General features: G+C 41.4%; 21 non-coding genes and 37 pseudogenes across 21 annotated transcripts; all 58 read left to right on the top strand.

Moving 5' to 3' along the window:
* The first annotated feature begins 82 nt into the window (after positions 1–82).
* On the top strand, positions 83–201 carry LOC139067017 (5S ribosomal RNA; annotated as a pseudogene).
* Positions 202–555: 354 nt separating this feature from the next.
* LOC139068444 (5S ribosomal RNA) lies at positions 556–674 on the top strand. Its single transcript, XR_011520042.1, has one exon. It is a non-coding gene; the product is annotated as a 5S ribosomal RNA (ribosomal RNA).
* Positions 675–1,029: 355 nt separating this feature from the next.
* Positions 1,030–1,148, top strand: LOC139067727 (5S ribosomal RNA; annotated as a pseudogene).
* A 355-nt stretch (positions 1,149–1,503) lies between these two features.
* LOC139067345 (5S ribosomal RNA) lies at positions 1,504–1,622 on the top strand (annotated as a pseudogene).
* A 352-nt stretch (positions 1,623–1,974) lies between these two features.
* LOC139068445 (5S ribosomal RNA) lies at positions 1,975–2,093 on the top strand. Its single transcript, XR_011520043.1, has one exon. It is a non-coding gene; the product is annotated as a 5S ribosomal RNA (ribosomal RNA).
* Positions 2,094–2,448: 355 nt separating this feature from the next.
* On the top strand, positions 2,449–2,566 carry LOC139067541 (5S ribosomal RNA; annotated as a pseudogene).
* A 355-nt stretch (positions 2,567–2,921) lies between these two features.
* LOC139067373 (5S ribosomal RNA) lies at positions 2,922–3,040 on the top strand (annotated as a pseudogene).
* A 353-nt stretch (positions 3,041–3,393) lies between these two features.
* On the top strand, positions 3,394–3,512 carry LOC139067840 (5S ribosomal RNA; annotated as a pseudogene).
* Positions 3,513–3,865: 353 nt separating this feature from the next.
* LOC139068446 (5S ribosomal RNA) lies at positions 3,866–3,984 on the top strand. Its single transcript, XR_011520044.1, has one exon. It is a non-coding gene; the product is annotated as a 5S ribosomal RNA (ribosomal RNA).
* Positions 3,985–4,338: 354 nt separating this feature from the next.
* On the top strand, positions 4,339–4,457 carry LOC139067010 (5S ribosomal RNA; annotated as a pseudogene).
* Positions 4,458–4,813: 356 nt separating this feature from the next.
* On the top strand, positions 4,814–4,932 carry LOC139067728 (5S ribosomal RNA; annotated as a pseudogene).
* Positions 4,933–5,287: 355 nt separating this feature from the next.
* Positions 5,288–5,406, top strand: LOC139067346 (5S ribosomal RNA; annotated as a pseudogene).
* Positions 5,407–5,758: 352 nt separating this feature from the next.
* On the top strand, positions 5,759–5,877 carry LOC139068447 (5S ribosomal RNA). The gene has a single exon (XR_011520045.1). It is a non-coding gene; the product is annotated as a 5S ribosomal RNA (ribosomal RNA).
* Positions 5,878–6,232: 355 nt separating this feature from the next.
* LOC139067542 (5S ribosomal RNA) lies at positions 6,233–6,350 on the top strand (annotated as a pseudogene).
* Positions 6,351–6,705: 355 nt separating this feature from the next.
* On the top strand, positions 6,706–6,824 carry LOC139067374 (5S ribosomal RNA; annotated as a pseudogene).
* A 353-nt stretch (positions 6,825–7,177) lies between these two features.
* Positions 7,178–7,296, top strand: LOC139067841 (5S ribosomal RNA; annotated as a pseudogene).
* Positions 7,297–7,649: 353 nt separating this feature from the next.
* Positions 7,650–7,768, top strand: LOC139068448 (5S ribosomal RNA). Its single transcript, XR_011520046.1, has one exon. It is a non-coding gene; the product is annotated as a 5S ribosomal RNA (ribosomal RNA).
* A 354-nt stretch (positions 7,769–8,122) lies between these two features.
* On the top strand, positions 8,123–8,241 carry LOC139067011 (5S ribosomal RNA; annotated as a pseudogene).
* A 354-nt stretch (positions 8,242–8,595) lies between these two features.
* LOC139066658 (5S ribosomal RNA) lies at positions 8,596–8,714 on the top strand. Its single transcript, XR_011519563.1, has one exon. It is a non-coding gene; the product is annotated as a 5S ribosomal RNA (ribosomal RNA).
* A 355-nt stretch (positions 8,715–9,069) lies between these two features.
* On the top strand, positions 9,070–9,188 carry LOC139067664 (5S ribosomal RNA; annotated as a pseudogene).
* A 355-nt stretch (positions 9,189–9,543) lies between these two features.
* LOC139066535 (5S ribosomal RNA) lies at positions 9,544–9,662 on the top strand. Its single transcript, XR_011519435.1, has one exon. It is a non-coding gene; the product is annotated as a 5S ribosomal RNA (ribosomal RNA).
* Positions 9,663–10,017: 355 nt separating this feature from the next.
* LOC139066602 (5S ribosomal RNA) lies at positions 10,018–10,136 on the top strand. Its single transcript, XR_011519505.1, has one exon. It is a non-coding gene; the product is annotated as a 5S ribosomal RNA (ribosomal RNA).
* Positions 10,137–10,490: 354 nt separating this feature from the next.
* LOC139067589 (5S ribosomal RNA) lies at positions 10,491–10,609 on the top strand (annotated as a pseudogene).
* A 355-nt stretch (positions 10,610–10,964) lies between these two features.
* Positions 10,965–11,083, top strand: LOC139067665 (5S ribosomal RNA; annotated as a pseudogene).
* Positions 11,084–11,438: 355 nt separating this feature from the next.
* LOC139066536 (5S ribosomal RNA) lies at positions 11,439–11,557 on the top strand. Its single transcript, XR_011519436.1, has one exon. It is a non-coding gene; the product is annotated as a 5S ribosomal RNA (ribosomal RNA).
* Positions 11,558–11,912: 355 nt separating this feature from the next.
* Positions 11,913–12,031, top strand: LOC139066603 (5S ribosomal RNA). The gene has a single exon (XR_011519506.1). It is a non-coding gene; the product is annotated as a 5S ribosomal RNA (ribosomal RNA).
* A 354-nt stretch (positions 12,032–12,385) lies between these two features.
* Positions 12,386–12,504, top strand: LOC139067952 (5S ribosomal RNA; annotated as a pseudogene).
* Positions 12,505–12,859: 355 nt separating this feature from the next.
* LOC139066580 (5S ribosomal RNA) lies at positions 12,860–12,978 on the top strand. The gene has a single exon (XR_011519482.1). It is a non-coding gene; the product is annotated as a 5S ribosomal RNA (ribosomal RNA).
* A 353-nt stretch (positions 12,979–13,331) lies between these two features.
* On the top strand, positions 13,332–13,450 carry LOC139066624 (5S ribosomal RNA). The gene has a single exon (XR_011519528.1). It is a non-coding gene; the product is annotated as a 5S ribosomal RNA (ribosomal RNA).
* Positions 13,451–13,805: 355 nt separating this feature from the next.
* LOC139067641 (5S ribosomal RNA) lies at positions 13,806–13,924 on the top strand (annotated as a pseudogene).
* Positions 13,925–14,277: 353 nt separating this feature from the next.
* On the top strand, positions 14,278–14,396 carry LOC139066830 (5S ribosomal RNA; annotated as a pseudogene).
* Positions 14,397–14,751: 355 nt separating this feature from the next.
* LOC139067666 (5S ribosomal RNA) lies at positions 14,752–14,870 on the top strand (annotated as a pseudogene).
* Positions 14,871–15,225: 355 nt separating this feature from the next.
* On the top strand, positions 15,226–15,344 carry LOC139066969 (5S ribosomal RNA; annotated as a pseudogene).
* A 355-nt stretch (positions 15,345–15,699) lies between these two features.
* LOC139066604 (5S ribosomal RNA) lies at positions 15,700–15,818 on the top strand. The gene has a single exon (XR_011519507.1). It is a non-coding gene; the product is annotated as a 5S ribosomal RNA (ribosomal RNA).
* Positions 15,819–16,172: 354 nt separating this feature from the next.
* LOC139067591 (5S ribosomal RNA) lies at positions 16,173–16,291 on the top strand (annotated as a pseudogene).
* Positions 16,292–16,646: 355 nt separating this feature from the next.
* Positions 16,647–16,765, top strand: LOC139066581 (5S ribosomal RNA). The gene has a single exon (XR_011519483.1). It is a non-coding gene; the product is annotated as a 5S ribosomal RNA (ribosomal RNA).
* Positions 16,766–17,118: 353 nt separating this feature from the next.
* On the top strand, positions 17,119–17,237 carry LOC139068351 (5S ribosomal RNA). The gene has a single exon (XR_011519950.1). It is a non-coding gene; the product is annotated as a 5S ribosomal RNA (ribosomal RNA).
* Positions 17,238–17,590: 353 nt separating this feature from the next.
* LOC139067351 (5S ribosomal RNA) lies at positions 17,591–17,709 on the top strand (annotated as a pseudogene).
* Positions 17,710–18,062: 353 nt separating this feature from the next.
* LOC139066647 (5S ribosomal RNA) lies at positions 18,063–18,181 on the top strand. The gene has a single exon (XR_011519551.1). It is a non-coding gene; the product is annotated as a 5S ribosomal RNA (ribosomal RNA).
* Positions 18,182–18,535: 354 nt separating this feature from the next.
* Positions 18,536–18,654, top strand: LOC139066976 (5S ribosomal RNA; annotated as a pseudogene).
* Positions 18,655–19,008: 354 nt separating this feature from the next.
* Positions 19,009–19,127, top strand: LOC139068352 (5S ribosomal RNA). The gene has a single exon (XR_011519951.1). It is a non-coding gene; the product is annotated as a 5S ribosomal RNA (ribosomal RNA).
* Positions 19,128–19,481: 354 nt separating this feature from the next.
* On the top strand, positions 19,482–19,600 carry LOC139066977 (5S ribosomal RNA; annotated as a pseudogene).
* A 354-nt stretch (positions 19,601–19,954) lies between these two features.
* Positions 19,955–20,073, top strand: LOC139068353 (5S ribosomal RNA). The gene has a single exon (XR_011519952.1). It is a non-coding gene; the product is annotated as a 5S ribosomal RNA (ribosomal RNA).
* A 353-nt stretch (positions 20,074–20,426) lies between these two features.
* On the top strand, positions 20,427–20,545 carry LOC139067352 (5S ribosomal RNA; annotated as a pseudogene).
* Positions 20,546–20,900: 355 nt separating this feature from the next.
* Positions 20,901–21,018, top strand: LOC139067543 (5S ribosomal RNA; annotated as a pseudogene).
* A 355-nt stretch (positions 21,019–21,373) lies between these two features.
* Positions 21,374–21,492, top strand: LOC139067375 (5S ribosomal RNA; annotated as a pseudogene).
* Positions 21,493–21,845: 353 nt separating this feature from the next.
* On the top strand, positions 21,846–21,964 carry LOC139067842 (5S ribosomal RNA; annotated as a pseudogene).
* Positions 21,965–22,317: 353 nt separating this feature from the next.
* On the top strand, positions 22,318–22,436 carry LOC139066741 (5S ribosomal RNA; annotated as a pseudogene).
* A 354-nt stretch (positions 22,437–22,790) lies between these two features.
* LOC139067012 (5S ribosomal RNA) lies at positions 22,791–22,909 on the top strand (annotated as a pseudogene).
* Positions 22,910–23,263: 354 nt separating this feature from the next.
* On the top strand, positions 23,264–23,382 carry LOC139066623 (5S ribosomal RNA). The gene has a single exon (XR_011519526.1). It is a non-coding gene; the product is annotated as a 5S ribosomal RNA (ribosomal RNA).
* A 355-nt stretch (positions 23,383–23,737) lies between these two features.
* Positions 23,738–23,856, top strand: LOC139067729 (5S ribosomal RNA; annotated as a pseudogene).
* Positions 23,857–24,211: 355 nt separating this feature from the next.
* On the top strand, positions 24,212–24,330 carry LOC139067348 (5S ribosomal RNA; annotated as a pseudogene).
* Positions 24,331–24,682: 352 nt separating this feature from the next.
* LOC139066406 (5S ribosomal RNA) lies at positions 24,683–24,801 on the top strand. Its single transcript, XR_011519297.1, has one exon. It is a non-coding gene; the product is annotated as a 5S ribosomal RNA (ribosomal RNA).
* A 355-nt stretch (positions 24,802–25,156) lies between these two features.
* On the top strand, positions 25,157–25,274 carry LOC139067544 (5S ribosomal RNA; annotated as a pseudogene).
* A 355-nt stretch (positions 25,275–25,629) lies between these two features.
* LOC139067376 (5S ribosomal RNA) lies at positions 25,630–25,748 on the top strand (annotated as a pseudogene).
* A 353-nt stretch (positions 25,749–26,101) lies between these two features.
* LOC139067843 (5S ribosomal RNA) lies at positions 26,102–26,220 on the top strand (annotated as a pseudogene).
* A 353-nt stretch (positions 26,221–26,573) lies between these two features.
* LOC139066407 (5S ribosomal RNA) lies at positions 26,574–26,692 on the top strand. Its single transcript, XR_011519298.1, has one exon. It is a non-coding gene; the product is annotated as a 5S ribosomal RNA (ribosomal RNA).
* A 354-nt stretch (positions 26,693–27,046) lies between these two features.
* LOC139067013 (5S ribosomal RNA) lies at positions 27,047–27,165 on the top strand (annotated as a pseudogene).
* Positions 27,166–27,337: the final 172 nt, after the last annotated feature.

The following is a 27,337-nucleotide window of genomic DNA, read 5'->3' on the forward strand; positions in this document are numbered from 1 at the left end:
CTAGTCTTTGCAGTGGGCGACACAATCATACCTTGACAAATACACAAGGGATTTTCCAGAGATGTTTCAAGGTTTTTCCTTTGCTTAAAGCCATACCACCCTGAAAAAGCCCGATCCCCTCTGATCTCGGAATCAATCCAGGGTTGGGCCTGGTCAGTACCTGTATGGGAGACCTCTTGGGAATACCAGGTGCTGTAAGCTTTTTCACTAATTTGTTATAAAATACAGTTTTTTTTCACTTCACCACATCTTTGAACAGCTTCGTCATTGAATAATTTTAAAGCCAGGTGTTCCACACGAACTGCACACACTTGTTGGTAATAAACCTCCTTTGATTTGTCCCTAGCAATAATGTCTCAGTGCTGGCATTTTAGAGACAAAAAATGGGGTGGGAGCCGATTGTTACTCGAAAAAAAAGCAACTGTGATGAAGACAACTGTTTAACTTAGCCTTTTACCTCCATATGCAAGAATCTAGTCTTTGCAGTGGGCGACACAATCATACTTTGACATATACACAAGGGATTTTTCAGAGATTTTTCAAGGTGTGTCTTTCGCTTACGGCCATACCACCCTGAAAAAGCCCGATCCCGTCTGATCTCGGAAGCAATCCAGGGTTGGGCCTGGTCAGTACCTGTATGGGAGACCTCTTGGGAATACCAGGTGCTGTAAGCTTTTTCACTAATTTGTTATAAAATACAGTTTTTTTCACTTCACCATAGCTTTGAACAGCTTCGTCATTGAATAATTTTAAAGCCAGGTGTTCCACACGAACTGCACACACTTGTTGGTAATAAACCTCCTTTGATTTGTCCCTAGCAATAATGTCTCAGTGCTGGCATTTTAGAGACAAGAAATGGGGTGGGAGCCAATTGTTAAAGTCTAAAGAAGAGCAACAATGATGAAGACAACTGTTTAAATTAGCCTTTTACCTCTATGTGCAAGAATCTAGTCCTTGCAGTGGGCGACACAATCATACCTTGACAAATACACAAGGGATTTTTCAGGGATTTTTCAAGGTTTTTCCTTCGCTTACAGCCATACCACCCTGAAAAAGCCCGATCCCCTCTCATCTCGGAATCAATCCAGGGTTGGGCCTGGTCAGTACCTGTATGGGAGACCTCTTGGGAATACCAAGTGCTGTAAGCTTTTTCACTAATTTGTTATAAAATACAGTTTTTTTCACTTCACCACATCTTTGAACAGCTTTGTCATTGAATAATTTTAAAGCCAGGTGTTCCACACGAACTGCACACACTTGTTGGTAATAAACCTCCTTTGATTTGTCCCTAGCAATAATGTCTCAGTGCTGGCATTTTAGAGACAAGAAATGGGGTGGGAGCCAATTGTTAGAGTCTAAAGAAGAGCAACAATGATGAAGACAACTGTTTAACTTAGCCTTTTACCTGTATATGCAAGAATCTAGTCTTTGCAGTGGGCGACACAATCATACCTTGACAAATACACAAGGGATTTTCCAGAGATGTTTCAAGGTTTTTCCTTCGCTTACAGCCATACCACCCTGAAAAAGCCCGATCCCCTCTGATCTCGGAATCAATCCAGGGTTGTGCCTGGTCAGTACCTGTATGGGAGACCTCTTGGGAATACCAGGTACTGTAAGCTTTTTCACTAATTTGTTATAAAATACAGTTTTTTCCTTTCACCACATCTTTGAACAGCTTCGTCATTGAATAATTTTAAAGCCAGGTGTTCCACACGAACTGCACACACTTGTTGGTAATAAACCTCCTTTGATTTGTCCCTAGCAATAATGTCTCAGTGCTGGCATTTTAGAGACAAGAAATGGGGTGGGAGCCGATTGTTACTCGAAAAAAGAGCAACAGTGATGAAGACATCTGTTTAACTTAGCCTTTTACCTCCATATGCAAGAATCTAGTCTTTGCAGTGGGCGACACAATCATTCTTTGACAAATACACAAGGGATTTTTCAGAGATTTTTCAAGGTGTGTCCTTCGCTTACGGCCATACCACCCTGAAAAAGCCCGATCCCGTCTGATCTCGGAAGCAATCCAGGGTTGGGCCTGGTCAGTACCTGTATGGGAGACCTCTTGGGAATACCAGGTGCTGTAAGCTTTTTCACTAATTTGTTATAAAATACAGTTTTTTTCACTTCACCATAGCTTTGAACAGCTTCGTCATTGAATAATTTTAAAGTCAGGTGTTCCACACGAACTGCACACACTTGTTGGTAATAAACCTCCTTTGATTTGTCCCTAGCAATAATGTCTCAGTGCTGGCATTTTAGAGACAAGAAATGGGGTGGGAGCCAATTGTTAAAGTCTAAAGAAGAGCAACAATGATGAAGACAACTGTTTAACTTAGCCTTTTACCTCTATGTGCAAGAATCTAGTCTTTGCAGTGGGCGACACAATCATACCTTGACAAATACACAAGGGATTTTTCAGAGATTTTTCAAGGTTTTTCCTTCGCTTACAGCCATACCACCCTGAAAAAGCCCGATCCCCTCTCATCTCGGAATCATGCAGGGTTGGGCCTGGTCAGTACCTGTATGGGAGACCTCTTGGGAATACCAGGTGCTGTAAGCTTTTTCACTAATTTGTTATAAAATACAGTTTTTTTCACTTCACCACATCTTTGAACAGCTTCGTCATTGAATAATTTTAAAGCCAGGTGTTCCACACGAACTGCACACACTTGTTGGTAATAAACCTCCTTTGATTTGTCCCTAGCAATAATGTCTCAGTGCTGGCATTTTAGAGACAAGAAATGGGGTGGGAGCCAATTGTTAGAGTCTAAAGAAGAGCAACAATGATGAAGACAACTGTTTAACTTAGCCTTTTACCTCTATATGCAAGAATCTAGTCTTTGCAGTGGGCGACACAATCATAGCTTGACAAATACACAAGGGATTTTTCAGAGATTTTTCAAGGTTTTTCCTTCGCTTACAGCCATACCACCCTGAAAAAGCCCGATCCCCTCTGATCTCGGAATCAATCTAGGTTTGGGCCTGGTCAGTACCTGTATGGGAGACCTTTTGGGAATACCAGGTGCTGTAAGCTTTTTCACTAATTTGTTATAAAATACAGTTTTTTTCACTTCACCACAGCTTTGAACAGCTTCGTCTTTGAATAATTTTAAAGCAAGGTGTTCCACACGAACTGCACACACTTGTTGGTAATAAACCTCCTTTGAATTGTCCCTAGCAATAATGTCTCAGTGCTGGCATTTTAGAGACAAGAAATGGGGTGGGAGCCGATTGTTACTCGAAAAAAGAGCAACAGTGATGAAGACAACTGTTTAACTTAGCCTTTTACCTCCATATGCAAGAATCTAGTCTTTGCAGTGGGCGACACAATCATACTTTGACATATACACAAGGGATTTTTCAGAGATTTTTCAAGGTGTGTCTTTCGCTTATGGCCAAACCACCCTGAAAAACCCCAATCCCGTCTGATCTCGGAAGCAATCCAGGGTTGGGCCTGGTCAGTAACTGAATGGGAGACCTCTTGGGAATACCAGGTGCTGTAAGCTTTTTCACTAATTTGTTATAAAATACAGTTTTTTTCACTTCACCACATCTTTGAACAGCTTCGTCATTGAATAATTTTAAAGCCAGGTGTTCCACACGAACTGCACACACTTGTTGGTAATAAACCTCCTTTGATTTGTCCCTAGCAATAATGTCTCAGTGCTGGCATTTTAGAGACAAGAAATGGGGTGGGAGCCGATTCTTACTCGAAAAAAGAGCAACAGTGATGACGACAACTGTTTAACTTAGCCTTTTACCTCCATATGCAAGAATCTAGTCTTTGCAGTGGGCGACACAATCATACTTTGACATATACACAAGGGCTTTTTCAGAGATTTTTCGAGGTGTGTCCTTCGCTTACGGCCATACCACCCTGAAAAAGCCCGATCCCGTCTGATCTCGGAAGCAATCCAGGGTTGGGCCTGGTCAGTACCTGTATGGGAGACCTCTTGGGAATACCAGGTGCTGTAAGCTTTTTCACTAATTTGTTATAAAATACAGTTTTTTTCACTTCACCACATCTTTGAACAGCTTCGTCATTGAATAATTTTAAAGCCAGGTGTTCCACACGAACTGCACACACTTGTTGGTAATAAACCTCCTTTTATTTGTCCCTAGCAATAATGTCTCAGTGCTGGCATTTAGAGACAAGAAATGGGGTGGGAGCCAGTTGTTAGAGTCTAAAGAAGAGCAACAATGATGAAGACAACTGTTTAACTTAGCCTTTTACCTCTATATGCAAGAATCTAGTCTTTGCAGTGGGCGACACAATCATACCTTGACAAATACAGAAGGGATTTTCCAGAGATGTTTCAAGGTTTTTCCTTCACTTACAGCCATACCACCCTGAAAAAGCCCGATCCCCTCTGATCTCGGAATCAATCCAGGGTTGGGCCTGGTCAGTACCTGTATGGGAGGCCTCTTGGGAATACCAGGTGCTGTAAGCTTTTTCACTAATTTGTTATAAAATACAGTTTTTTTTCACTTCACCACATCTTTGAACAGCTTCGTCATTGAATAATTTTAAAGCCAGGTGTTCCACACGAACTGCACACACTTGTTGGTAATAAACCTCCTTTGATTTGTCCCTAGCAATAATGTCTCAGTGCTGGCATTTTAGAGACAAAAAATGGGGTGGGAGCCAATTGTTAAAGTCTAAAGAAGAGCAACAATGATGAAGACAACTGTTTAAATTAGCCTTTTACCTCTATGTGCAAGAATCTAGTCTTTGCAGTGGGCGACACAATCATACCTTTACAAATACACAAGGGATTTTTCAGGGATTTTTCAAGGTTTTTCCTTCGCTTACAGCCATACCACCCTGAAAAAGCCCGATCCCCTCTCATCTCGGAATCAATCCAGGGTTGGGCCTGGTCAGTACCTGTATGGGAGACCTCTTGGGAATACCAAGTGCTGTAAGCTTTTTCACTAATTTGTTATAAAATACAGTTTTTTTCACTTCACCACATCTTTGAACAGCTTTGTCATTGAATAATTTTAAAGACAGGTGTTCCACACGAACTGCACACACTTGTTGGTAATAAACCTCCTTTGATTTGTCCCTAGCAATAATGTCTCAGTGCTGGCATTTTAGAGACAAGAAATGGGGTGGGAGCCAATTGTTAGAGTCTAAAGAAGAGCAACAATGATGAAGACAACTGTTTAACTTAGCCTTTTACCTGTATATGCAAGAATCTAGTCTTTGCAGTGGGCGACACAATCATACCTTGACAAATACACAAGGGATTTTCCAGAGATGTTTCAAGGTTTTTCCTTCGCTTACAGCCATACCACCCTGAAAAAGCCCGATCCCCTCTGATCTCGGAATCAATCCAGGGTTGTGCCTGGTCAGTACCTGTATGGGAGACCTCTTGGGAATACCAGGTACTGTAAGCTTTTTCACTAATTTGTTATAAAATACAGTTTTTTCCTTTCACCACATCTTTGAACAGCTTCGTCATTGAATAATTTTAAAGCCAGGTGTTCCACACGAACTGCACACACTTGTTGGTAATAAACCTCCTTTGATTTGTCCCTAGCAATAATGTCTCAGTGCTGGCATTTTAGAGACAAGAAATGGGGTGGGAGCCGATTGTTACTCGAAAAAAGAGCAACAGTGATGAAGACAACTGTTTAACTTAGCCTTTTACCTCCATATGCAAGAATCTAGTCTTTGCAGTGGGCGACACAATCATTCTTTGACAAATACACAAGGGATTTTTCAGAGATTTTTCAAGGTGTGTCCTTCGCTTACGGCCATACCACCCTGAAAAAGCCCGATCCCGTCTGATCTCGGAAGCAATCCAGGGTTGGGCCTGGTCAGTACCTGTATGGGAGACCTCTTGGGAATACCAGGTGCTGTAAGCTTTTTCACTAATTTGTTATAAAATACAGTTTTTTTCACTTCACCATAGCTTTGAACAGCTTCGTCATTGAATAATTTTAAAGTCAGGTGTTCCACACGAACTGCACACACTTGTTGGTAATAAACCTCCTTTGATTTGTCCCTAGCAATAATGTCTCAGTGCTGGCATTTTAGAGACAAGAAATGGGGTGGGAGCCAATTGTTAAAGTCTAAAGAAGAGCAACAATGATGAAGACAACTGTTTAACTTAGCCTTTTACCTCTATGTGCAAGAATCTAGTCTTTGCAGTGGGCGACACAATCATACCTTAACAAATACACAAGGGATTTTTCAGAGATTTTTCAAGGTTTTTCCTTCGCTTACAGCCATACCACCCTGAAAAAGCCCGATCCCCTCTCATCTCGGAATCATGCAGGGTTGGGCCTGGTCAGTACCTGTATGGGAGACCTCTTGGGAATACCAGGTGCTGTAAGCTTTTTCACTAATTTGTTATAAAATACAGTTTTTTTCACTTCACCACATCTTTGAACAGCTTCGTCATTGAATAATTTTAAAGCCAGGTGTTCCACACGAACTGCACACACTTGTTGGTAATAAACCTCCTTTGATTTGTCCCTAGCAATAATGTCTCAGTGCTGGCATTTTAGAGACAAGAAATGGGGTGGGAGCCAATTGTTAGAGTCTAAAGAAGAGCAACAATGATGAAGACAACTGTTTAACTTAGCCTTTTACCTCTATATGCAAGAATCTAGTCTTTGCAGTGGGCGACACAATCATAGCTTGACAAATACACAAGGGATTTTTCAGAGATTTTTCAAGGTTTTTCCTTCGCTTACAGCCATACCACCCTGAAAAAGCCCGATCCCCTCTGATCTCGGAATCAATCTAGGTTTGGGCCTGGTCAGTACCTGTATGGGAGACCTTTTGGGAATACCAGGTGCTGTAAGCTTTTTCACTAATTTGTTATAAAATACAGTTTTTTTCACTTCACCACAGCTTTGAACAGCTTCGTCTTTGAATAATTTTAAAGCAAGGTGTTCCACACGAACTGCACACACTTGTTGGTAATAAACCTCCTTTGAATTGTCCCTAGCAATAATGTCTCAGTGCTGGCATTTTAGAGACAAGAAATGGGGTGGGAGCCGATTGTTACTCGAAAAAAGAGCAACAGTGATGAAGACAACTGTTTAACTTAGCCTTTTACCTCCATATGCAAGAATCTAGTCTTTGCAGTGGGCGACACAATCATACTTTGACATATACACAAGGGATTTTTCAGAGATTTTTCAAGGTGTGTCTTTCGCTTATGGCCAAACCACCCTGAAAAACCCCAATCCCGTCTGATCTCGGAAGCAATCCAGGGTTGGGCCTGGTCAGTAACTGAATGGGAGACCTCTTGGGAATACCAGGTGCTGTAAGCTTTTTCACTAATTTGTTATAAAATACAGTTTTTTTCACTTCACCACATCTTTGAACAGCTTCGTCATTGAATAATTTTAAAGCCAGGTGTTCCACACGAACTGCACACACTTGTTGGTAATAAACCTCCTTTGATTTGTCCCTAGCAATAATGTCTCAGTGCTGGCATTTTAGAGACAAGAAATGGGGTGGGAGCCGATTCTTACTCGAAAAAAGAGCAACAGTGATGACGACAACTGTTTAACTTAGCCTTTTACCTCCATATGCAAGAATCTAGTCTTTGCAGTGGGCGACACAATCATACTTTGACATATACACAAGGGATTTTTCAGAGATTTTTCGAGGTGTGTCCTTCGCTTACGGCCATACCACCCTGAAAAAGCCCGATCCCGTCTGATCTCGGAAGCAATCCAGGGTTGGGCCTGGTCAGTACCTGTATGGGAGACCTCTTGGGAATACCAGGTGCTGTAAGCTTTTTCACTAATTTGTTATAAAATACAGTTTTTTTCACTTCACCACATCTTTGAACAGCTTCGTCATTGAATAATTTTAAAGCCAGGTGTTCCACACGAACTGCACACACTTGTTGGTAATAAACCTCCTTTTATTTGTCCCTAGCAATAATGTCTCAGTGCTGGCATTTAGAGACAAGAAATGGGGTGGGAGCCAGTTGTTAGAGTCTAAAGAAGAGCAACAATGATGAAGACAACTGTTTAACTTAGCCTTTTACCTCTATATGCAAGAATCTAGTCTTTGCAGTGGGCGACACAATCATACCTTGACAAATACAGAAGGGATTTTCCAGAGATGTTTCAAGGTTTTTCCTTCACTTACAGCCATACCACCCTGAAAAAGCCCGATCCCCTCTGATCTCGGAATCAATCCAGGGTTGGGCCTGGTCAGTACCTGTATGGGAGGCCTCTTGGGAATACCAGGTGCTGTAAGCTTTTTCACTAATTTGTTATAAAATACAGTTTTTTTTCACTTCACCACATCTTTGAACAGCTTCGTCATTGAATAATTTTAAAGCCAGGTGTTCCACACGAACTGCACACACTTGTTGGTAATAAACCTCCTTTGATTTGTCCCTAGCAATAATGTCTCAGTGCTGGCATTTTAGAGACAAAAAATGGGGTGGGAGCCGATTGTTACTCGAAAAAAAAGCAACTGTGATGAAGACAACTGTTTAACTTAGCCTTTTACCTCCATATGCAAGAATCTAGTCTTTGCAGTGGGCGACACAATCATACTTTGACATATACACAAGGGATTTTTCAGAGATTTTTCAAGGTGTGTCCTTCGCTTACGGCCATACCACCCTGAAAAAGCCCGATCCCGTCTGATCTCGGAAGCAATCCAGGGTTGGGCCTGGTCAGTACCTGTATGGGAGACCTCTTGGGAATACTAGGTGCTGTAAGCTTTTTCACTAATTTGTTATAAAATACAGTTTTTTTCACTTCACCATAGCTTTGAACAGCTTCGTCATTGAATAATTTTAAAGCCAGGTGTTCCACACGAACTGCACACACTTGTTGGTAATAAACCTCCTTTGATTTGTCCCTAGCAATAATGTCTCAGTGCTGGCATTTTAGAGACAAGAAATGGGGTGGGAGTTAATTGTTAAAGTCTAAAGAAGAGCAACAATGATGAAGACAACTGTTTAACTTAGCCTTTTACCTCTATGTGCAAGAATCTAGTCTTTGCAGTGGGCGACACAATCATACCTTGACAAATACACAAGGGATTTTTCAGAGATTTTTCAAGGTTTTTCCTTCGCTTACAGCCATACCACCCTGAAAAAGCCCGATCCCCTCTCATCTCGGAATCAATCCAGGGTTGGGCCTGGTCAGTACCTGTATGGGAGACCTCTTGGGAATACCAGGTGCTGTAAGATTTTTCACTAATTTGTTATAAAATACAGTTTTTTTCACTTCACCACATCTTTGAACAGCTTCGTCATTGAATAATTTTAAAGCCAGGTGTTCCACACGAACTGCACACACTTGTTGGTAATAAACCTCCTTTGATTTGTCCCTAGCAATAATGTCTCAGTGCTGGCATTTTAGAGACAAGAAATGGGGTGGGAGCCAATTGTTAGAGTCTAAAGAAGAGCAACAATGATGAAGACAACTGTTTAACTTAGCCTTTTACCTCTATATGCAAGAATCTAGTCTTTGCAGTGGGCGACACAATCATACCTTGACAAATACACAAGGGATTTTCCAGAGATGTTTCAAGGTTTTTCCTTCGCTTACAGCCATACCACCCTGAAAAAGCCCGATCCCCTCTGATCTCGGAATCAATCCAGGGTTGGGCCTGGTCAGTACCTGTATGGGAGACCTCTTGGGAATACCAGGTGCTGTAAGCTTTTTCACTAATTTGTTATAAAATACAGTTTTTTTTTCACTTCACCACATCTTTGAACAGCTTCGTCATTGAATAATTTTAAAGCCAGGTGTTCCACACGAACTGCACACACTTGTTGGTAATAAACCTCCTTTGATTTGTCCCTAGCAATAATGTTTCAGTGCTGGCATTTTAGAGACAAAAAATGGGGTGGGAGCCGATTGTTACTCGAAAAAAAAGCAACTGTGATGAAGACAACTGTTTAACTTAGCCTTTTACCTCCATACGCAAGAATCTAGTCTTTGCAGTGGGCGACACAATCATACTTTGACATATACACAAGGGATTTTTCAGAGATTTTTCAAGGTGTGTCCTTCGCTTACGGCCATACCACCCTGAAAAAGCCCGATCCCGTCTGATCTCGGAAGCAATCCAGGGTTGGGCCTGGTCAGTACCTGTATGGGAGACCTCTTGGGAATACCAGGTGCTGTAAGTTTTTCACTAATTTGTTATAAAATACAGTTTTTTTCACTTCACCATAGCTTTGAACAGCTTCGTCATTGAATAATTTTAAAGCCAGGTGTTCCACACGAACTGCACACACTTGTTGGTAATAAACCTCCTTTGATTTGTCCCTAGCAATAATGTCTCAGTGCTGGCATTTTAGAGACAAGAAATGGGGTGGGAGCCAATTGTTAAAGTCTAAAGAAGAGCAACAATGATGAAGACAACTGTTTAACTTAGCCTTTTACCTCTATGTGCAAGAATCTAGTCTTTGCAGTGGGCAACACAATCATACCTTGACAAATACACAAGGGATTTTTCAGAGATTTTTCAAGGTTTTTCCTTCGCTTACAGCCATACCACCCTGAAAAAGCCTGATCCCCTCTCATCTCGGAATCAATCCAGGGTTGGGCCTGGTCAGTACCTGTATGGGAGACCTCTTGGGAATACCAGGTGCTGTAAGCTTTTTCACTAATTTGTTATAAAATACAGTTTTTTTCACTTCACCACATCTTTGAACAGCTTCGTCATTGAATAATTTTAAAGCCAGGTGTTCCACACGAACTGCACACACTTGTTGGTAATAAACCTCCTTTGATTTGTCCCTAGCAATAATGTCTCAGTGCTGGCATTTTAGAGACAAGAAATGGGGTGGGAGTTAATTGTTAAAGTCTAAAGAAGAGCAACAATGATGAAGACAACTGTTTAACTTAGCCTTTTACCTCTATGTGCAAGAATCTAGTCTTTGCAGTGGGCGACACAATCATACCTTGACAAATACACAAGGGATTTTTCAGAGATTTTTCAAGGTTTTTCCTTCGCTTACAGCCATACCACCCTGAAAAAGCCCGATCCCCTCTCATCTCGGAATCAATCCAGGGTTGGGCCTGGTCAGTACCTGTATGGGAGACCTCTTGGGAATACCAGGTGCTGTAAGATTTTTCACTAATTTGTTATAAAATACAGTTTTTTTCACTTCACCACATCTTTGAACAGCTTCGTCATTGAATAATTTTAAAGCCAGGTGTTCCACACGAACTGCACACACTTGTTGGTAATAAACCTCCTTTGATTTGTCCCTAGCAATAATGTCTCAGTGCTGGCATTTTAGAGACAAGAAATGGGGTGGGAGCCAATTGTTAGAGTCTAAAGAAGAGCAACAATGATGAAGACAACTGTTTAACTTAGCCTTTTACCTCTATATGCAAGAATCTAGTCTTTGCAGTGGGCGACACAATCATACCTTGACAAATACACAAGGGATTTTCCAGAGATGTTTCAAGGTTTTTCCTTCGCTTACAGCCATACCACCCTGAAAAAGCCCGATCCCCTCTGATCTCGGAATCAATCCAGGGTTGGGCCTGGTCAGTACCTGTATGGGAGACCTCTTGGGAATACCAGGTGCTGTAAGCTTTTTCACTAATTTGTTATAAAATACAGTTTTTTTTTCACTTCACCACATCTTTGAACAGCTTCGTCATTGAATAATTTTAAAGCCAGGTGTTCCACACGAACTGCACACACTTGTTGGTAATAAACCTCCTTTGATTTGTCCCTAGCAATAATGTTTCAGTGCTGGCATTTTAGAGACAAAAAATGGGGTGGGAGCCGATTGTTACTCGAAAAAAAAGCAACTGTGATGAAGACAACTGTTTAACTTAGCCTTTTACCTCCATACGCAAGAATCTAGTCTTTGCAGTGGGCGACAAAATCATACTTTGACATATACACAAGGGATTTTTCAGAGATTTTTCAAGGTGTGTCCTTCGCTTACGGCCATACCACCCTGAAAAAGCCCGATCCCGTCTGATCTCGGAAGCAATCCAGGGTTGGGCCTGGTCAGTACCTGTATGGGAGACCTCTTGGGAATACCAGGTGCTGTAAGTTTTTCACTAATTTGTTATAAAATACAGTTTTTTTCACTTCACCATTGCTTTGAACAGCTTCGTCATTGAATAATTTTAAAGCCAGGTGTTCCACACGAACTGCACACACTTGTTGGTAATAAACCTCCTTTGATTTGTCCCTAGCAATAATGTCTCAGTGCTGGCATTTTAGAGACAAGAAATGGGGTGGGAGCCAATTGTTAAAGTCTAAAGAAGAGCAACAATGATGAAGACAACTGTTTAACTTAGCCTTTTACCTCTATGTGCAAGAATCTAGTCTTTGCAGTGGGCGACACAATCATACCTTGACAAATACACAAGGGATTTTTCAGAGATTTTTCAAGGTTTTTCCTTTGCTTACAGCCATACCACCCTGAAAAAGCCTGATCCCCTCTCATCTCGGAATCAATCCAGGGTTTGGCCTGGTCAGTACCTGTATGGGAGACCTCTTGGGAATACCAGGTGCTGTAAGCTTTTTCACTAATTTGTTATAAAATACAGTTTTTTTCACTTCACCACATCTTTGAACAGCTTCGTCATTGAATAATTTTAAAACCAGGTGTTCCACACGAACTGCACACACTTGTTGGTAATAAACCTCCTTTGATTTGTCCCTAGCAATAATGTCTCAGTGCTGGCATTTTAGAGACAAGAAATGGGGTGGGAGCCAATTGTTAGAGTCTAAAGAAGAGCAACAATGATGAAGACAACTGTTTAACTTAGCCTTTTACCTCTATATGCAAGAATCTAGTCTTTGCAGTGGGCGACACAATCATACCTTGACAAATACACAAGGGATTTTCCAGAGATGTTTCAAGGTTTTTCCTTCGCTTACAGCCATACCACCCTGAAAAAGCCCGATCCCCTCTGATCTCGGAATCAATCCGGGGTTGGGCCTGGTCAGTACCTGTATGGGAGACCTCTTGGGAATACCAGGTGCTGTAAGCTTTTTCACTAATTTGTTATAAAATACAGTTTTTTTCACTTCACCACATCTTTGAACAGCTTCGTCATTGAATAATTTTAAAGCCAGGTGTTCCACACGAACTGCACACACTTGTTGGTAATAAACCTCCTTTGATTTGTCCCTAGCAATAATGTCTCAGTGCTGGCATTTTAGAGACAAGAAATGGGGTGGGAGCCGATTGTTACTCGAAAAAAGAGCAACAGTGATGAAGACAACTGTTTAACTTAGCCTTTTACCTCCATATGCAAGAATCTAGTCTTTGCAGTGGGGAACACAATCATACTTTGACATATACACACGGGATTTTTCAGAGATTTTTCAAGGTGTGTCCTTCGCTTACGGCCATACCACCCTGAAAAAGCCCGATCCCGTCTGATCTCGGAAGCAATCCAGGGTTGGGCCTGGTCAGTATCAGTATGGGAGACCTCTTGGGAATACCAGGTGCTGTAAGCTTTTTCACTAATTTGTTATAAAATACAGTTTTTTTCACTTCAACATAGCTTTGAACAGCTTCGTCATTGAATAATTTTAAAGCCAGGTGTTCCACACGAACTGCACACACTTGTTTGTAATAAACCTCCTTTCATTTGTCCCTAGCAATAATGTCTCAGTGCTGGCATTTTAGAGACAAGAAATGGGGTGGGAGCCAATTGTTAGAGTCTAAAGAAGAGCAACAATGATGAAGACAACTGTTTAACTTAGCCTTTTACCTCTATGTGCAAGAATCTAGTCTTTGCAGTGGGCGACACAATCATACCTTGACAAATACACAAAGGATTTTTCAGAGATTTTTCAAGGTTTTTCCTTCGCTTACAGCCATACCACCCTGAAAAAGCCCGATCCCCTCTCATCTCGGAATCAATCCAGGGTTGGGCCTGGTCAGTACCTGTATGGGAGACCTCTTGGGAATACCAGGTGCTGTAAACTTTTTCACTAATTTGTTATAAAATACAGTTTTTTTCACTTCACCGCATCTTTGAACAGCTTCGTCATTGAATAATTTTAAAGCCAGGTGTTCCACACGAACTGCACACACTTGTTGGTAATAAACCTCCTTTGATTTGTCCCTAGCAATAATGTCTCAGTGCTGGCATTTTAGAGACAAGAAATGGGGTGGGAGCCGATTGTTACTCGAAAAAAGAGCAACAGTGATGAAGACAACTGTTTAACTTAGCCTTTTACCTCCATATGCAAGAATCTAGTCTTTGCAGTGGGCGACACAATCATTCTTTGACAAATACACAAGGGATTTTTCAGAGATTTTTCAAGGTGTGTCCTTCGCTTACGGCCATACCACCCTGAAAAAGCCCGATCCCGTCTGATCTCAGAAGCAATCCAGGGTTGGGCCTGGTCAGTACCTGTATGGGAGACCTCTTGGGAATACCAGGTGCTGTAAGCTTTTTCACTAATTTGTTATAAAATACAGTTTTTTTCACTTCACCATAGCTTTGAACAGCTTCGTCATTGAATAATTTTAAAGCCAGGTGTTCCACACGAACTGCACACACTTGTTGGTAATAAACCTCCTTTGATTTGTCCCTAGCAATAATGTCTCAGTGCTGGCATTTTAGAGACAAGAAATGGGGTGGGAGTTAATTGTTAAAGTCTAAAGAAGAGCAACAATGATGAAGACAACTGTTTAACTTAGCCTTTTACCTCTATGTGCAAGAATCTAGTCTTTGCAGTGGGCGACACAATCATACCTTGACAAATACACAAGGGATTTTTCAGAGATTTTTCAAGGTTTTTCCTTAGCTTACAGCCATACCACCCTGAAAAAGCCCGATCCCCTCTCATCTCGGAATCAATCCAGGGTTGGGCCTGGTCAGTACCTGTATGGGAGACCTCTTGGGAATACCAGGTGCTGTAAGATTTTTCACTAATTTGTTATAAAATACAGTTTTTTTCACTTCACCACATCTTTGAACAGCTTCGTCATTGAATAATTTTAAAGCCAGGTGTTCCACACGAACTGCACACACTTGTTGGTAATAAACCTCCTTTGATTTGTCCCTAGCAATAATGTCTCAGTGCTGGCATTTTAGAGACAAGAAATGGGGTGGGAGCCAATTGTTAGAGTCTAAAGAAGAGCAACAATGATGAAGACAACTGTTTAACTTAGCCTTTTACCTCTATATGCAAGAATCTAGTCTTTGCAGTGGGCGACACAATCATACCTTGACAAATACACAAGGGATTTTCCAGAGATGTTTCAAGGTTTTTCCTTCGCTTACAGCCATACCACCCTGAAAAAGCCCGATCCCCTCTAATCTCGGAATCAATCCAGGGTTGGGCCTGGTCAGTACCTGTATGGGAGACCTCTTGGGAATACCAGGTGCTGTAAGCTTTTTCACTAATTTGTTATAAAATACAGTTTTTTTTTCACTTCACCACATCTTTGAACAGCTTCGTCATTGAATAATTTTAAAGCCAGGTGTTCCACACGAACTGCACACACTTGTTGGTAATAAACCTCCTTTGATTTGTCCCTAGCAATAATGTTTCAGTGCTGGCATTTTAGAGACAAAAAATGGGGTGGGAGCCGATTGTTACTCGAAAAAAAAGCAACTGTGATGAAGACAACTGTTTAACTTAGCCTTTTACCTCCATACGCAAGAATCTAGTCTTTGCAGTGGGCGACACAATCATACTTTGACATATACACAAGGGATTTTTCAGACATTTTTCAAGGTGTGTCCTTCGCTTACGGCCATACCACCCTGAAAAAGCCCGATCCCGTCTGATCTCGGAAGCAATCCAGGGTTGGGCCTGGTCAGTACCTGTATGGGAGACCTCTTGGGAATACCAGGTGCTGTAAGTTTTTCACTAATTTGTTATAAAATACAGTTTTTTTCACTTCACCATAGCTTTGAACAGCTTCGTCATTGAATAATTTTAAAGCCAGGTGTTCCACACGAACTGCACACACTTGTTGGTAATAAACCTCCTTTGATTTGTCCCTAGCAATAATGTCTCAGTGCTGGCATTTTAGAGACAAGAAATGGGGTGGGAGCCAATTGTTAAAGTCTAAAGAAGAGCAACAATGATGAAGACAACTGTTGAACTTAGCCTTTTACCTCTATGTGCAAGAATCTAGTCTTTGCAGTGGGTGACACAATCATACCTTGACAAATACACAAGGGATTTTTCAGAGATTTTTCAAGGTTTTTCCTTCGCTTACAGCCATACCACCCTGAAAAAGCCTGATCCCCTCTCATCTCGGAATCAATCCAGGGTTGGGCCTGGTCAGTACCTGTATGGGAGACCTCTTGGGAATACCAGGTGCTGTAAGCTTTTTCACTAATTTGTTATAAAATACAGTTTTTTTCACTTCACCACATCTTTGAACAGCTTCGTCATTGAATAATTTTAAAACCAGGTGTTCCACACGAACTGCACACACTTGTTGGTAATAAACCTCCTTTGATTTGTCCCTAGCAATAATGTCTCAGTGCTGGCATTTTAGAGACAAGAAATGGGGTGGGAGCCAATTGTTAGAGTCTAAAGAAGAGCAACAATGATGAAGACAACTGTTTAACTTAGCCTTTTACCTCTATATGCAAGAATCTAGTCTTTGCAGTGGGCGACACAATCATACCTTGACAAATACACAAGGGATTTTCCAGAGATGTTTCAAGGTTTTTCCTTCGCTTACAGCCATACCACCCTGAAAAAGCCCGATCCCCTCTGATCTCGGAATCAATCCGGGGTTGGGCCTGGTCAGTACCTGTATGGGAGACCTCTTGGGAATACCAGGTGCTGTAAGCTTTTTCACTAATTTGTTATAAAATACAGTTTTTTTCACTTCACCACATCTTTGAACAGCTTCGTCATTGAATAATTTTAAAGCCAGGTGTTCCACACGAACTGCACACACTTGTTGGTAATAAACCTCCTTTGATTTGTCCCTAGCAATAATGTCTCAGTGCTGGCATTTTAGAGACAAGAAATGGGGTGGGAGACGATTGTTACTCGAAAAAAGAGCAACAGTGATGAAGACAACTGTTTAACTTAGCCTTTTACCTCCATATGCAAGAATCTAGTCTTTGCAGTGGGGAACACAATCATACTTTGACATATACACACGGGATTTTTCAGAGATTTTTCAAGGTGTGTCCTTCGCTTACGGCCATACCACCCTGAAAAAGCCCGATCCCGTCTGATCTCGGAATCAATCCAGGGTTGGGCCTGGTCAGTACCTGTATGGGAGACCTCTTGGGAATACCAGGTGCTGTAAGCTTTTTCACTAATTTGTTATAAAATACAGTTTTTTTGACTTCACCACATCTTTGAACAGCTTCGTCATTGAATAATTTTAAAGCCAGGTGTTCCACACGAACTGCACACACTTGTTGGTAATAAACATCCTTTGAATTGTCCCTAGCAATAATGTCTCAGTGCTGGCATTTTAGAGACAAGAAATGGGGTGGGAGCCGATTGTTACTCGAAAAAAGAGCAACAGTGATGAAGACAACTGTTTAACTTAGCCTTTTACCTCCATATGCAAGAATCTAGTCTTTGCAGTGGGTGACACAATCATACTTTGACATATACACAAGGGATTTTTCAGAGATTGTTCAAGGTGTGTCTTTCGCTTATGACCAAACCACCCTGAAAAACCCCGATCCCGTCTGATCTCGGAAGCAATCCAGGGTTGGGCCTGGTCAGTACCTGTATGGGAGACCTCTTGGGAATACCAGGTGCTGTAAGCTTTTTCACTAATTTGTTATAAAATACAGTTTTTTTCACTTCACCACATCTTTGAACAGCTTCGTCATTGAATAATTTTAAAGCCAGGTGTTCCACACGAACTGCACACACTTGTTGGTAATAAACCTCCTTTGATTTGTCCCTAGCAATAATGTCTCAGTGCTGGCATTTTAGAGACAAGAAATGGGGTGGGAGCCGATTCTTACTCGAAAAAAGAGCAACAGTGATGAAGACAACTGTTTAACTTAGCCTTTTACCTCCATATGCAAGAATCTAGTCTTTGCAGTGGGCGACACAATCAAACTTTGACATATACACAAGGGATTTTTCAGAGATTTTTCAAGGTGTGTCCTTCGCTTACGGCCATACCACCCTGAAAAAGCCCGATCCCGTCTGGTCTCGGAAGCAATCCAGGGTTGGGCCTGGTCAGTACCTGTATGGGAGACCTCTTGGGAATACCAGGTGCTGTAAGCTTTTTCACTAATTTGTTATAAAATACAGTTTTTTTCACTTCACCACATCTTTGAACAGCTTCGTCATTGAATAATTTTAAAGCCAGGTGTTCCACACGAACTGCACACACTTGTTGGTAATAAACCTCCTTTTATTTGTCCCTAGCAATAATGTCTCAGTGCTGGCATTTAGAGACAAGAAATGGGGTGGGAGCCAGTTGTTAGAGTCTAAAGAAGAGCAACAATGATGAAGACAACTGTTTAACTTAGCCTTTTACCTCTATATGCAAGAATCTAGTCTTTGCAGTGGGCGACACAATCATACCTTGACAAATACAGAAGGGATTTTCCAGAGATGTTTCAAGGTTTTTCCTTCGCATACAGCCATACCACCCTGAAAAAGCCCGATCCCCTCTGATCTTGGAATCAATCCAGGGTTGGGCCTGGATAGTACCTGTATGGGAGACCTCTTGGGAATACCAGGTGCTGTAAGCTTTTTCACTAATTTGTTATAAAATACAGTTTTTTTTCACTTCACCACATCTTTGAACAGCTTCGTCATTGAATAATTTTAAAGCCAGGTGTTCCACACGAACTGCACACACTTGTTGGTAATAAACCTCCTTTGATTTGTCCCTAGCAATAATGTCTCAGTGCTGGCATTTTAGAGACAAAAAATGGGGTGGGAGCCGATTGTTACTCGAAAAAAAAGCAACTGTGATGAAGACAACTGTTTAACTTAGCCTTTTACCTCCATATGCAAGAATCTAGTCTTTGCAGTGGGCGACACAATCATACTTTGACATATACACAAGGGATTTTTCAGAGATTTTTCAAGGTGTGTCCTTCGCTTACGGCCATACCACCCTGAAAAAGCCCGATCCCGTCTGATCTCGGAATCAATCCAGGGTTGGGCCTGGTCAGTACCTGTATGGGAGACCTCTTGGGAATACCAGGTGCTGTAAGCTTTTTCACTAATTTGTTATAAAATACAGTTTTTTTCACTTCACCACATCTTTGAACAGCTTCGTCATTGAATAATTTTAAAGCCAGGTGTTCCACACGAACTGCACACACTTGTTGGTAATAAACCTCCTTTTATTTGTCCCTAGCAATAATGTCTCAGTGCTGGCATTTAGAGACAAGAAATGGGGTGGGAGCCAGTTGTTAGAGTCTAAAGAAGAGCAACAATGATGAAGACAACTGTTTAACTTAGCCTTTTACCTCTATATGCAAGAATCTAGTCTTTGCAGTGGGCGACACAATCATACCTTGACAAATACAGAAGGGATTTTCCAGAGATGTTTCAAGGTTTTTCCTTCGCATACAGCCATACCACCCTGAAAAAGCCCGATCCCCTCTGATCTTGGAATCAATCCAGGGTTGGGCCTGGATAGTACCTGTATGGGAGACCTCTTGGGAATACCAGGTGCTGTAAGCTTTTTCACTAATTTGTTATAAAATACAGTTTTTTTTCACTTCACCACATCTTTGAACAGCTTCGTCATTGAATAATTTTAAAGCCAGGTGTTCCACACGAACTGCACACACTTGTTGGTAATAAACCTCCTTTGATTTGTCCCTAGCAATAATGTCTCAGTGCTGGCATTTTAGAGACAAAAAATGGGGTGGGAGCCGATTGTTACTCGAAAAAAAAGCAACTGTGATGAAGACAACTGTTTAACTTAGCCTTTTACCTCCATATGCAAGAATCTAGTCTTTGCAGTGGGCGACACAATCATACTTTGACATATACACAAGGGATTTTTCAGAGATTTTTCAAGGTGTGTCCTTCGCTTACGGCCATACCACCCTGAAAAAGCCCGATCCCGTCTGATCTCGGAATCAATCCAGGGTTGGGCCTGGTCAGTACCTGTATGGGAGACCTCTTGGGAATACCAGGTGCTGTAAGCTTTTTCACTAATTTGTTATAAAATACAGTTTTTTTGACTTCACCACATCTTTGAACAGCTTCGTCATTGAATAATTTTAAAGCCAGGTGTTCCACACGAACTGCACACACTTGTTGGTAATAAACATCCTTTGAATTGTCCCTAGCAATAATGTCTCAGTGCTGGCATTTTAGAGACAAGAAATGGGGTGGGAGCCGATTGTTACTCGAAAAAAGAGCAACAGTGATGAAGACAACTGTTTAACTTAGCCTTTTACCTCCATATGCAAGAATCTAGTCTTTGCAGTGGGTGACACAATCATACTTTGACATATACACAAGGGATTTTTCAGAGATTGTTCAAGGTGTGTCTTTCGCTTATGACCAAACCACCCTGAAAAACCCCGATCCCGTCTGATCTCGGAAGCAATCCAGGGTTGGGCCTGGTCAGTACCTGTATGGGAGACCTCTTGGGAATACCAGGTGCTGTAAGCTTTTTCACTAATTTGTTATAAAATACAGTTTTTTTCACTTCACCACATCTTTGAACAGCTTCGTCATTGAATAATTTTAAAGTCAGGTGTTCCACACGAACTGCACACACTTGTTGGTAATAAACCTCCTTTGATTTGTCCCTAGCAATAATGTCTCAGTGCTGGCATTTTAGAGACAAGAAATGGGGTGGGAGCCAATTGTTAAAGTCTAAAGAAGAGCAACAATGATGAAGACAACTGTTTAACTTAGCCTTTTACCTCTATGTGCAAGAATCTAGTCTTTGCAGTGGGCGACACAATCATACCTTGACAAATACACAAGGGATTTTTCAGAGATTTTTCAAGGTTTTTCCTTCGCTTACAGCCATACCACCCTGAAAAAGCCCGATCCCCTCTCATCTCGGAATCATGCAGGGTTGGGCCTGGTCAGTACCTGTATGGGAGACCTCTTGGGAATACCAGGTGCTGTAAGCTTTTTCACTAATTTGTTATAAAATACAGTTTTTTTCACTTCACCACATCTTTGAACAGCTTCGTCATTGAATAATTTTAAAGCCAGGTGTTCCACACGAACTGCACACACTTGTTGGTAATAAACCTCCTTTGATTTGTCCCTAGCAATAATGTCTCAGTGCTGGCATTTTAGAGACAAGAAATGGGGTGGGAGCCAATTGTTAGAGTCTAAAGAAGAGCAACAATGATGAAGACAACTGTTTAACTTAGCCTTTTACCTCTATATGCAAGAATCTAGTCTTTGCAGTGGGCGACACAATCATAGCTTGACAAATACACAAGGGATTTTTCAGAGATTTTTCAAGGTTTTTCCTTCGCTTACAGCCATACCACCCTGAAAAAGCCCGATCCCCTCTGATCTCGGAATCAATCTAGGTTTGGGCCTGGTCAGTACCTGTATGGGAGACCTTTTGGGAATACCAGGTGCTGTAAGCTTTTTCACTAATTTGTTATAAAATACAGTTTTTTTCACTTCACCACAGCTTTGAACAGCTTCGTCTTTGAATAATTTTAAAGCAAGGTGTTCCACACGAACTGCACACACTTGTTGGTAATAAACCTCCTTTGAATTGTCCCTAGCAATAATGTCTCAGTGCTGGCATTTTAGAGACAAGAAATGGGGTGGGAGCCGATTGTTACTCGAAAAAAGAGCAACAGTGATGAAGACAACTGTTTAACTTAGCCTTTTACCTCCATATGCAAGAATCTAGTCTTTGCAGTGGGCGACACAATCATACTTTGACATATACACAAGGGATTTTTCAGAGATTTTTCAAGGTGTGTCTTTCGCTTATGGCCAAACCACCCTGAAAAACCCCAATCCCGTCTGATCTCGGAAGCAATCCAGGGTTGGGCCTGGTCAGTAACTGAATGGGAGACCTCTTGGGAATACCAGGTGCTGTAAGCTTTTTCACTAATTTGTTATAAAATACAGTTTTTTTCACTTCACCACATCTTTGAACAGCTTCGTCATTGAATAATTTTAAAGCCAGGTGTTCCACACGAACTGCACACACTTGTTGGTAATAAACCTCCTTTGATTTGTCCCTAGCAATAATGTCTCAGTGCTGGCATTTTAGAGACAAGAAATGGGGTGGGAGCCGATTCTTACTCGAAAAAAGAGCAACAGTGATGACGACAACTGTTTAACTTAGCCTTTTACCTCCATATGCAAGAATCTAGTCTTTGCAGTGGGCGACACAATCATACTTTGACATATACACAAGGGATTTTTCAGAGATTTTTCGAGGTGTGTCCTTCGCTTACGGCCATACCACCCTGAAAAAGCCCGATCCCGTCTGATCTCGGAAGCAATCCAGAGTTGGGCCTGGTCAGTACCTGTATGGGAGACCTCTTGGGAATACCAGGTGCTGTAAGCTTTTTCACTAATTTGTTATAAAATACAGTTTTTTTCACTTCACCACATCTTTGAACAGCTTCGTCATTGAATAATTTTAAAGCCAGGTGTTCCACACGAACTGCACACACTTGTTGGTAATAAACCTCCTTTTATTTGTCCCTAGCAATAATGTCTCAGTGCTGGCATTTAGAGACAAGAAATGGGGTGGGAGCCAGTTGTTAGAGTCTAAAGAAGAGCAACAATGATGAAGACAACTGTTTAACTTAGCCTTTTACCTCTATATGCAAGAATCTAGTCTTTGCAGTGGGCGACACAATCATACCTTGACAAATACAGAAGGGATTTTCCAGAGATGTTTCAAGGTTTTTCCTTCACTTACAGCCATACCACCCTGAAAAAGCCCGATCCCCTCTGATCTCGGAATCAATCCAGGGTTGGGCCTGGTCAGTACCTGTATGGGAGGCCTCTTGGGAATACCAGGTGCTGTAAGCTTTTTCACTAATTTGTTATAAAATACAGTTTTTTTTCACTTCACCACATCTTTGAACAGCTTCGTCATTGAATAATTTTAAAGCCAGGTGTTCCACACGAACTGCACACACTTGTTGGTAATAAACCTCCTTTGATTTGTCCCTAGCAATAATGTCTCAGTGCTGGCATTTTAGAGACAAAAAATGGGGTGGGAGCCGATTGTTACTCGAAAAAAAAGCAACTGTGATGAAGACAACTGTTTAACTTAGCCTTTTACCTCCATATGCAAGAATCTAGTCTTTGCAGTGGGCGACACAATCATACTTTGACATATACACAAGGGATTTTTCAGAGATTTTTCAAGGTGTGTCTTTCGCTTACGGCCATACCACCCTGAAAAAGCCTGATCCCGTCTGATCTCGGAAGCAATCCAGGGTTGGGCCTGGTCAGTACCTGTATGGGAGACCTCTTGGGAATACCAGGTGCTGTAAGCTTTTTCACTAATTTGTTATAAAATACAGTTTTTTTCACTTCACCATAGCTTTGAACAGCTTCGTCATTGAATAATTTTAAAGCCAGGTGTTCCACACGAACTGCACACACTTGTTGGTAATAAACCTCCTTTGATTTGTCCCTAGCAATAATGTCTCAGTGCTGGCATTTTAGAGACAAGAAATGGGGTGGGAGCCAATTGTTAAAGTCTAAAGAAGAGCAACAATGATGAAGACAACTGTTTAAATTAGCCTTTTACCTCTATGTGCAAGAATCTAGTCTTTGCAGTGGGCGACACAATCATACCTTGACAAATACACAAGGGATTTTTCAGGGATTTTTCAAGGTTTTTCCTTCGCTTACAGCCATACCACCCTGAAAAAGCCCGATCCCCTCTCATCTCGGAATCAATCCAGGGTTGGGCCTGGTCAGTACCTGTATGGGAGACCTCTTGGGAATACCAAGTGCTGTAAGCTTTTTCACTAATTTGTTATAAAATACAGTTTTTTTCACTTCACCACATCTTTGAACAGCTTTGTCATTGAATAATTTTAAAGCCAGGTGTTCCACACGAACTGCACACACTTGTTGGTAATAAACCTCCTTTGATTTGTCCCTAGCAATAATGTCTCAGTGCTGGCATTTTAGAGACAAGAAATGGGGTGGGAGCCAATTGTTAGAGTCTAAAGAAGAGCAACAATGATGAAGACAACTGTTTAACTTAGCCTTTTACCTGTATATGCAAGAATCTAGTCTTTGCAGTGGGCGACACAATCATACCTTGACAAATACACAAGGGATTTTCCAGAGATGTTTCAAGGTTTTTCCTTCGCTTACAGCCATACCACCCTGAAAAAGCCCGATCCCCTCTGATCTCGGAATCAATCCAGGGTTGTGCCTGGTCAGTACCTGTATGGGAGACCTCTTGGGAATACCAGGTACTGTAAGCTTTTTCACTAATTTGTTATAAAATACAGTTTTTTCCTTTCACCACATCTTTGAACAGCTTCGTCATTGAATAATTTTAAAGCCAGGTGTTCCACACGAACTGCACACACTTGTTGGTAATAAACCTCCTTTGATTTGTCCCTAGCAATAATGTCTCAGTGCTGGCATTTTAGAGACAAGAAATGGGGTGGGAGCCGATTGTTACTCGAAAAAAGAGCAACAGTGATGAAGACAACTGTTTAACTTAGCCTTTTACCTCCATATGCAAGAATCTAGTCTTTGCAGTGGGCGACACAATCATTCTTTGACAAATACACAAGGGATTTTTCAGAGATTTTTCAAGGTGTGTCCTTCGCTTACGGCCATACCACCCTGAAAAAGCCCGATCCCGTCTGATCTCGGAAGCAATCCAGGGTTGGGCCTGGTCAGTACCTGTATGGGAGACCTCTTGGGAATACCAGGTGCTGTAAGCTTTTTCACTAATTTGTTATAAAATACAGTTTTTTTCACTTCACCATAGCTTTGAACAGCTTCGTCATTGAATAATTTTAAAGTCAGGTGTTCCACACGAACTGCACACACTTGTTGGTAATAAACCTCCTTTGATTTGTCCCTAGCAATAATGTCTCAGTGCTGGCATTTTAGAGACAAGAAATGGGGTGGGAGCCAATTGTTAAAGTCTAAAGAAGAGCAACAATGATGAAGACAACTGTTTAACTTAGCCTTTTACCTCTATGTGCAAGAATCTAGTCTTTGCAGTGGGCGACACAATCATACCTTAACAAATACACAAGGGATTTTTCAGAGATTTTTCAAGGTTTTTCCTTCGCTTACAGCCATACCACCCTGAAAAAGCCCGATCCCCTCTCATCTCGGAATCATGCAGGGTTGGGCCTGGTCAGTACCTGTATGGGAGACCTCTTGGGAATACCAGGTGCTGTAAGCTTTTTCACTAATTTGTTATAAAATACAGTTTTTTTCACTTCACCACATCTTTGAACAGCTTCGTCATTGAATAATTTTAAAGCCAGGTGTTCCACACGAACTGCACACACTTGTTGGTAATAAACCTCCTTTGATTTGTCCCTAGCAATAATGTCTCAGTGCTGGCATTTTAGAGACAAGAAATGGGGTGGGAGCCAATTGTTAGAGTCTAAAGAAGAGCAACAATGATGAAGACAACTGTTTAACTTAGCCTTTTACCTCTATATGCAAGAATCTAGTCTTTGCAGTGGGCGACACAATCATAGCTTGACAAATACACAAGGGATTTTTCAGAGATTGTTCAAGGTTTTTCCTTCGCTTACAGCCATACCACCCTGAAAAAGCCCGATCCCCTCTGATCTCGGAATCAATCTAGGTTTGGGCCTGGTCAGTACCTGTATGGGAGACCTTTTGGGAATACCAGGTGCTGTAAGCTTTTTCACTAATTTGTTATAAAATACAGTTTTTTTCACTTCACCACAGCTTTGAACAGCTTCGTCTTTGAATAATTTTAAAGCAAGGTGTTCCACACGAACTGCACACACTTGTTGGTAATAAACCTCCTTTGAATTGTCCCTAGCAATAATGTCTCAGTGCTGGCATTTTAGAGACAAGAAATGGGGTGGGAGCCGATTGTTACTCGAAAAAAGAGCAACAGTGATGAAGACAACTGTTTAACTTAGCCTTTTACCTCCATATGCAAGAATCTAGTCTTTGCAGTGGGCGACACAATCATACTTTGACATATACACAAGGGATTTTTCAGAGATTTTTCAAGGTGTGTCTTTCGCTTATGGCCAAACCACCCTGAAAAACCCCAATCCCGTCTGATCTCGGAAGCAATCCAGGGTTGGGCCTGGTCAGTAACTGAATGGGAGACCTCTTGGGAATACCAGGTGCTGTAAGCTTTTTCACTAATTTGTTATAAAATACAGTTTTTTTCACTTCACCACATCTTTGAACAGCTTCGTCATTGAATAATTTTAAAGCCAGGTGTTCCACACGAACTGCACACACTTGTTGGTAATAAACCTCCTTTGATTTGTCCCTAGCAATAATGTCTCAGTGCTGGCATTTTAGAGACAAGAAATGGGGTGGGAGCCGATTCTTACTCGAAAAAAGAGCAACAGTGATGACGACAACTGTTTAACTTAGCCTTTTACCTCCATATGCAAGAATCTAGTCTTTGCAGTGGGCGACACAATCATACTTTGACATATACACAAGGGATTTTTCAGAGATTTTTCGAGGTGTGTCCTTCGCTTACGGCCATACCACCCTGAAAAAGCCCGATCCCGTCTGATCTCGGAAGCAATCCAGGGTTGGGCCTGGTCAGTACCTGTATGGGAGACCTCTTGGGAATACCAGGTGCTGTAAGCTTTTTCACTAATTTGTTATAAAATACAGTTTTTTTCACTTCACCACATCTTTGAACAGCTTCGTCATTGAATAATTTTAAAGCCAGGTGTTCCACACGAACTGCACACACTTGTTGGTAATAAACCTCCTTTTATATGTCCCTAGCAATAATGTCTCAGTGCTGGCATTTAGAGACAAGAAATGGGGTGGGAGCCAGTTGTTAGAGTCTAAAGAAGAGCAACAATGATGAAGACAACTGTTTAACTTAGCCTTTTACCTCTATATGCAAGAATCTAGTCTTTGCAGTGGGCGACACAATCATACCTTGACAAATACAGAAGGGATTTTCCAGAGATGTTTCAAGGTTTTTCCTTCACTTACAGCCATACCACCCTGAAAAAGCCCGATCCCCTCTGATCTCGGAATCAATCCAGGGTTGGGCCTGGTCAGTACCTGTATGGGAGGCCTCTTGGGAATACCAGGTGCTGTAAGCTTTTTCACTAATTTGTTATAAAATACAGTTTTTTTTCACTTCACCACATCTTTGAACAGCTTCGTCATTGAATAATTTTAAAGCCAGGTGTTCCACACGAACTGCACACACTTGTTGGTAATAAACCTCCTTTGATTTGTCCCTAGCAATAATGTCTCAGTGCTGGCATTTTA

The sequence above is a fragment of the Nothobranchius furzeri genome, chromosome 2, assembly GCF_043380555.1.
Source record: "Nothobranchius furzeri strain GRZ-AD chromosome 2, NfurGRZ-RIMD1, whole genome shotgun sequence".
Lineage (NCBI taxonomy): Eukaryota > Metazoa > Chordata > Actinopteri > Cyprinodontiformes > Nothobranchiidae > Nothobranchius > Nothobranchius furzeri.